The sequence below is a fragment of the Lactuca sativa genome, chromosome 8 (genome assembly GCF_002870075.4).
Source record: "Lactuca sativa cultivar Salinas chromosome 8, Lsat_Salinas_v11, whole genome shotgun sequence".
NCBI classification, from domain to species: domain Eukaryota; kingdom Viridiplantae; phylum Streptophyta; class Magnoliopsida; order Asterales; family Asteraceae; genus Lactuca; species Lactuca sativa.
In genome coordinates, this window is record NC_056630.2 from 100502222 (window position 1) to 100511027 (window position 8806).

Sequence of the window (8806 nt, forward strand, 5' to 3'; positions counted from 1 at the left end):
TATACTCTTTGATGGTGAGTTCATCAAGTAGTGGGGGAAATTCATTGGCACATTTTTAGTCTTGTGCTCTACATATAGGTGTTCAATTTCATGATATTTGTGTGTCCTAGCCATCGTTTTGAAATTTCCAAACACATTCTCGTCTAGAATAGGGGTCGTGGTCAACTCTCGATGCTCCTCAGTGGGCATATAATAAAAATTAATTTAAAATTACCACAAAATTACATGTGGCAAAATGAATGAGAATGTGACATGTGGCAAAAGATCTTTATTTATTATAGTAGATTTTAAATTTTAAATTTGAATTTTATATTATTATTTTCATTAATTCACAAATAAAAAATGACTAATACATATTAAAAATTAATTTTACATATTTATTTGAATCAACGATTATAATTTCACATAACTAATAAAAATATCTTTTAAATTAATAATTTATTTAAAATAACTAATTAATAATTTTGAGTTTTTACTATAAAAGTTTAATTAATTTTATAATCGTGGTTCTCACGGGTTAAAAACTAGTGTGTGTGTATATATATATATATATATATATATATATATATATATATATATATATATATATATATATATATATATATATCCCTATTCTAATAAAAGAATAAGTTTAATCTCCTATTGACAAGTGTCATACAATTAGGAGTCCTCATTAATATTATATATCACCTATCATGCCAGTTGTCAGTCTATTAATTATCAATTTCAAATTTCAAATTTCAAATTTCCACTCTAATTACATTAAATTAATAATTGATTCCTCATTTTAAATTTCAAAATTTTAATTTTCTCACTTTAATTATATTAAATTAATAAAATTAGATTGAAAAATAAAATAAAATTAATATAGATTAAAGGTGATATAACTTCACATATTTATTTAAATCATTGATTATAATTCCCTTTATATAACTAAAAAAATATTTCTTAAGTAATAATTTTTTAAAATAATTGATTAATAAATTTGATTTTTTAATCTAAAAATTTAATTAATTTTTTAACCGTGGTTCTCACGGGTTATAAACTAGTGTGTGTGTGTGTGTGTGTATATATATATATATATATATATATGTATGTATGTATGTATGTATGTATGTATGTATGGGGTTTATTGAAAAATAGAATTACAAATTTATTAAGAAATTTAAGATTTAATTGCATAATACTTCATTCTACATATTTGTAATTTTTTTATTGAAAATTAAAAATTAATGGGCGTATATGGTTAATTACTCGTGAATGTAGTTAAGGTAGTGGTTAGTGGTACGGGTGAATTGGGTGTGGATGTATGAGTTATTTGTATGGGTTAGAGCACGATATGTTAGTTGTATAGGTTAGAGCAAGGTAGGTTAGTGGTATGGGTGAATATGGTGTGAGATGTATGAGTTAGCTATATGGGTTAGAGCAGGGTAGGATAGTGGTATGGGTGAATTGGGTGTGGATGTATGAGTTACCTATAAACACTGGTATTGGAAAGTATGTGGATCACATGTGAAGTAATTGAGGTAATGCTAGGGGTTTGGGACCATAATGGCCGTATACAGGGTGTATGGGTTAGAGTAGGGTAGGTTAGTGGTACGGGTGAATTGGGTATGGATGTATGAGTTAGATGTATAGGTTAGAGCAAGGTAGGTTAGTGGTACGAGTGAATTGGTTGTAGATGTATGTGTTAGCTATAAACACTAGTATTGGAAAGTATGTAGGTCGGATCTGAATGTGGTTTAGGTAGTGGTAGGGGTTTAGGACCATAATGGGTGTATATGGGGTGTATGGGTTAAAGCGAGGTAGGTTAGTGGCATGGGTGAATTGGGTGTAGATGTATGAGTTAGTTGTATGGGTTAGAGCTGGGTAGGGTAGTGGTAAAGGTGAATTGGGTGTGGATGTATGAGTTAGTTGTATGGGTTAGAGTAAGGTAGGTTAGTGGTACGGGTGAATTGGGTGCAAATATATGAGTTATCTGTAAACACTGGTATTGGAAAGTATATGGGTCGGATATGAATGTAGTTGAGGTAGTGGTAGGGTTTTCGGACCATAATGGGCATATATGGAGCGTATGGGTTATAGTAGGGTAGGTTAGTGGTACGGGTGAATTGGTGTGGATATATGAGTTAGTTGTATAGGTTAGAGTCGGCTAAGTTAGTGGTACGGGTGATTGGGTGAATAGGGTGTGGATATATGAGTTAGTTGTATGGGTTAGAGCAGGGTAGGTTAGTGGTATGGGTGAATTGGGTGTGGATGTATGAGTTAGCTGTAAACACTAGTATTAGAAAGTATATGGGTCAGATGTGAATGTGGTTGATGTGGTGGTAGGGGTTTGGGGCCATAATGGGCGTATATGGGGTGTATGGGTTAGAGCAGGGTAGGTTAGTAGTACAGGTGAATTGAGTGTGGATATATGAGTTAGCTGTATCGGTTAGAGAATGGTAGGTTGATGGTACGGGTGAATTGGGTGTGGAGGTATGAGTTAGTTGTGCGGGTTAGAGTAGGGTAGCTTAGTGGTACGGGTGAATTGGGTATGGATGTATGAGTTACCTATAAACACTAGTAATGGAAATATATGGGTTGGATGTGAATGTAGTTGAGGTAGTGGTAGGGGTTTGGGACGATAATGGGCGTATATGGGGTGTATGGGTTAGAGCAAGGCAGGTTAGCGGTACGGGTGAATTGGGTGTCAATGTATGAGTTAGTTGTATGGGTTAGAGCATGGTAGGTTAGTGGTACGGGTAAATTGGGTGTGGATGTATGAGTTAGTTGTAAACACTGTTAGTGGAAAGTATATGGGTCAGATGTGAATGTAGTTTAGGTAGTGGTAGGGGTTTGGTTCCAGAATGGGCGTATATTGTGACATCCCCATTTTCACAACCAGAAAAGACCGATTTTTTTATTCTTATTTAAAAATCAGGGTATTTTTTTGAAGAATAATTTTGCGGAATTTGTTCACAAAAAACATGATAATGATCTTATCAAATCACTTCCGAAGAAATGTATTTTTATTTATATTAAAACATTAGGATGTCATCATCGATACAAAAACATAAGCATAACGAAATATTACAAGCCTTACAGTAATTAAACTAGTGGCCTAATACTCCTTGAACCTCTCAGCAGAATGTATCTTTCATATAGCCACCTGTGATACAATAAATTGAGTGGGTCAGGCTGGGAAACCTGGTGAGTACATAGGGATTTCAATCCCACAATGTGATAATAATGTATATCTCTAACCTGCAAAACCAACTACTATCCTTAACACAGATATATCATATCTCTAAAAAAAATTTATCCCATCCCATCAATTCCCACGTACTGATCATATACAACGATCTTACAAGATCTAGCCTAAAGGATCAATATGTACAACAAACTGACATCGTTGCTTCGGAAATTCCCTGGCAGTACATGAGGATCAATAAATACATCAAATGAGGGGAATGGAATAATTTTCATCACGAACCCCCATTCGTAAAAAACACAACACAATTAAGTCATGGGTGGTTATCTAGATAACTGTGCCTAGCAGTGGTGTGATACTTTGAGGTATTTTACCCCCAGACTCACCCTATCTGACAATATAAGATTAGACATACCTAGTAGTGGTTTATTACTAAGACACTCTATTAGGCAGTCTACGAAGTTCCCTCAATTACTTTCTGAAAGGAAACACTGACAGACAAAGCTCATCAAAAGAAAAGTATTAGGAAATACTAATAAAGTACTCCTGTACGCTCCCGTACTCCGACACATAAAAGTGTCAAAAAGGACTTTGTACATGATAGTACTTCTGGCACATTATAGTACCTTAGTATGAGTAGGAATTATACCCCAAAACATAATATTACATAGGCACAAGCAACACCTAAGATACAGAGCTTTGAAAAAGACTTGGTACATAGAAAGTACTTTAGTACGTAGGACATATTCCATTGATCATCAATTTCCTTGAATAGAGTTTCTACTCTCTATTCTGACCACACACGTACCCTTAATAAGATGCTACCCAATATCCAAACTTAGTAAACATATCTTTTATGTCTTATTTCATCACTAGGCAAGCCTACAATGCTTATAGTCAACTTTCAATACCAACTCTGTTTTGGAAACACTATCTTAATTTAGTGCAATATTTTATACAGAGTATAAAGTATTAACATACATTTATCTTCTCATTTATAATACTTCTATTATTATTATCATGTAAATACATCTTAACACATATAGAACCATGTCTGGTTCGCATAGCGTATATCATCAAATATACATATAACACATATTTCTAGATAATAAGCATATAACTCATATATAAACTTTCAAAATATATTTAATAAAATTATTAATACTTGTACTAAAATCATGTTCATGAAAGGGACTATGCACTCACCTGTTAAAGTGACTATTCGAAATTCGGACAACACTTCGCTTCTAACAATTGTCTTTTTCATTGATGTAACCTAATATTATTATTACTATGTTTTAGTCTAATATTTATTGCAACTAATTATTAGTGTATATTCATCATTAATTAAAAGTCTACTTCACGATCTATCAAGTAAAGAACAACCAGGTAGGATCATATCGGAGGTAGGGTACGTTTTGTATACGAAGTATACTGTTTGGAAATCCCACTTTAAACACCTCACTAAATCCAGCTTAGACATCATCCCCATACATAGATCAATTAATATAACGACTTGGAGACACTGATAAATCTTGTTTATAGATTCATAATACAGATTTTCGAGCTCTATTTATAGGCTGTCATCGCCCAAGTATGTGAGGTGTACTCAAGAATTACGTTGGGCGTAATTGGTTTTTAAGGGTTACGCTGGGCGTAATGTGCCACATTCCAAAATCTGGTGGCAAGCCGTGGGGAAGAAGGTGTGGCCTAGATCTTGCCACGTGTAACTTGTTGGTTAATCAAAAAATTAGTTATCTTCTAAAATCTGTAACTTTCACATACGAGCTTCGTTTTTGACGTTCTTTATATCCACACATAGGTATTGACGTGATATACAACTTTCATTTAGAATACATCGGCTAGTTTTGATTTATTTTTAAACCTATATTTTACCAGGCTTAGACAGTTAAAGTTCGTTAAAAATTCATAACTTTGTCATCCGACGTCGGTTTTCGACTGTTTTTATATCGTTGAGCTCCTATTGAAAATATCTTTAATTCTCATTTAGATTCTGGCGGCTAAAAATCGATCGATCTAAAATTCGATTTCCGGGCTGTGTACCGTTATGCTGAATCTTAGAAAAATCATAACTCCTTTAACGAAGTTAGATTTGGATGTTCTCTATATGCATGTTCTCTGTTTATCGCCTACTATGACTTTTTTTTATTGCTAAGGCTAAAAAGTATTTTATTAAAATTTTACTTTTTACGATACGCGAAGCCGTGTCGGTTTAATCGCAAAACTTCGACGGGTCATAACTTCTTCGTTATAAGTTGGATTTCAGCATTCTTTATTTGTACGGAATCCTTGTGACATATACTATAAATTTGGTTAAGATTATTTATTCTAAATAATCTTCTATCAAAAAGTAATTTTTAACGTTTATTATCTCTAAATTGACTAGGCCGAATATGTGGGTGTTACATATATGGGGTGAAAATGTAGTTGATGTAGTTTACAGGGTAGAAAAAAACTTAGTAATATAGTTGTAATACAATTGTATAAAACAATTGTTTATATATTTAGGGTATATAAATGAGTATTGAAAATTTGTCAGCTATATAGACATTATTCTTATTTTCGTTATATATATATATATATATATATATATATATATATATATATATATATATATATATATATATATATATATATATATATATTTGGCATATTCTTTATTTCCAATACTCATATTATTGTATCCTAAAGTAAAACTATTAATATACAAGTACCAAATATGTAATATTTATATTAATATAAAAAACACACTTATAAGGTTTCAATTGCCAGAAATCCATGTTTCCAAATGGTTTTATGCTTCTCTTGGTATAGGGTCAGATCAAAAACTTGAAAAGATTTGAATCTGTTAAGGAAATTATGCAAATACAATAGGAGGCAAACATATTTCCATATAGTTTTTTGGCTCCAATTCAAGGCGGAAAGTTTTCATCTATCTCACCGCCAAAGCTCTGAAGATCAATCCATGGGATCAAGGATTTTTCGGTAAATTTGGTAACAACCCTCCATTTAGGGCGTATTAATATTCTTGTATTTAAAGCACATTGATTTATTCCAGAATTGTATTGTTTCTCAGTTCATTAATTGAAAACAATTAGTACGCATTCTACAAGAATTCCACTGTAAGTATATTGTTTGTATATGATGTCAATGTGCTTGTGAAACATCCCAAAAATTTTAACAAATTTAAACTTTCCAAAACAACCCGTTACTAATAAAAGTATTTACAAAACCATTGTTTCCAAAACAAGATTTAAAATCAGAGTCTCCAAATATCTAATCAGTAGTAAAACCAAGGATGTGTACGGTCACGCCTTCGCCTTGCCACAATCATCTGGAGCACCTGAAAAAATAAACTGAAACTGTAAGCACAAAGCTTAGTGAGTTCCCCCAAAGTACTGCCATTTAAACATAATAACAAACAACATGCATACAAAGTCTTTATCCTGACTAGAACGTCGTACCGACCTACAGACTATCTAGGATGCTCGTAGAGCCTTCAGCATGACTGGATGGCCTCTCTAACCTACATACTATCTGGAACGCTCAAAGAACCTTCAGCATGACTGGAACGCCTCACCGGACCTTCAGCCTATCTGAAACGTTCTTTGGGCCTTCAGTCTGACTGGTACGCCTCTCATGCCTGGAGACTATCCGATACGCTCTAGGTCTCATGGCCTTCAATCTACTTTGGTTCGCTTCAACCTAACTATGACATCCCCATTTTCACGGCCAGAAAAGACCGATTTTGTTTATGCTTGTTTTGAAAATCAGAGTAATATTTTTCATAAAAATGTTGCGGAATTTGTTCCCAAAATAAAATTTGATAAAGATTTATCAAAGCATTTCCGTAGAAATGTATTTCATTAAAAAGACTTGGGATGTCATGTTCGATACATATCAAAAGCATAAACAGTACAATATAAGCCTTACTACATTATTTCATATCTATAGGCCTATATCCGTAATCCCTTGTCCAAAACATCACATTTATGCTTGAGCGCCACTACCTGTAATACATGAAACTGAGTGGGTCAGGCTTGGGAGCCTGGTGAGCACATAAGGTTTTCAAACCACAATAAATAAGTTTATTAATTTCATCATTCAATAATAACCTGATTACCCATTCCCGTTATCCTTTCATTACGTCCCTAAACACCTATCATAAGGGACCTTGCTTGAGGATCATCATCGGGATGGACACTACTGCTAAGGGGATTCTTCGGCAATAAATGTCCTTAAGGCAACCATGTGGGGGATGGAGTACATCGGTGAACACATCGTTCACAAACACCTATAGGTTGCGATCCTGCTAGCGTTCCACTGGACTGTCTAGAAGAGTCTGTGGTCGTCATCTATACTCCGCTAGATGACTGGATGAGCAATAACAACATCGAGGCCTCTCATCATTTTATCACACATTGTCTTATTACATCTACCCATGTTTTACCCCCAACATTTTTGTAGATATAAAGTACATATACAGTTTAAGTCAATTAAAACTTGTATAAAAACATTCATCCAGCATAGATAGCAAGTATACAAATAATAGGCACACATAGCACGTAATTTATATAAAATACTTCATATCTATGTGTAAGATGAAAGTAACTATGCACTCACCTGAGTAGGTGGTGACTCGGCGTTTAGACAGCACTTTGTTACTCTTAACACAATTTTCCTTCGGTAAAACCTAGTATCATTACCACTAGGGTTTAGTCTAATATTCACCGAGACTAATTAATAGTCTAGCTATTATTACTATTATATAAGCGTTAAACGATGCTTATATAACCCATAATAATAGCCCAAGTACTTATTATAAGGTCCTAATAATGTTACTATAATTAAATAGAAGCTATATTAAATATAGTATAGGCGTAGCTCATTTAATTATAGCGGGTTTTTATTAAAAACCGGGCTTCGTTGGAGCAGCGTTTCCGAGCCGAAAATTTTTCTTCTCGGAGCCGTCGGGCCCTCCGGGGCTTTCTTCTCGTGCTAAGGAGGTTCCCTAGACTTGGGAGGGGTTTAGGGAGGTTAGAGAGAAGTTAGAGAGAGAAAGAAAGGCTTATGGTGTGAAGAAATTATGAAGTGTTCATCTTTTATTTATAGGAATTTTATAGTAAAGTAGTCTCCAAGCTTCGTCCGTATCTTTCGCGTACGACCTCCGTTTTCTACGCTTTATATCCACGCATTGGTATTTACGATTACTACAACTTTCATTTAGACCCCGTCGGCTAATTCTCCTTCTATCTCAGATTTACAAAAACTGTATCGTATTTATCGTGCACGAAGAGTAGCGACTAAGCTTCGTCCATATCTTTAGCATACGAGCTTCGTTTCCGACGTTATTTATATCCATGCGTTGGTATTTATGAGCACTACAACTTTCATTTAGACCTCATTGGCTAATTCTCACTCTATCTTGAATTACAAAATTGAATCTAATTCGCCACGCTCGAAAAGTAGAGACTAAGCTTCATCCATAACTTTCGCATACGAGCTCCGTTTTTGACGTTATTTATATCCACGCGTAGGTAAAAATAAAATCTACAACTTTCCTTTTTACTCCGTCGGCTAATTCTCGACTGA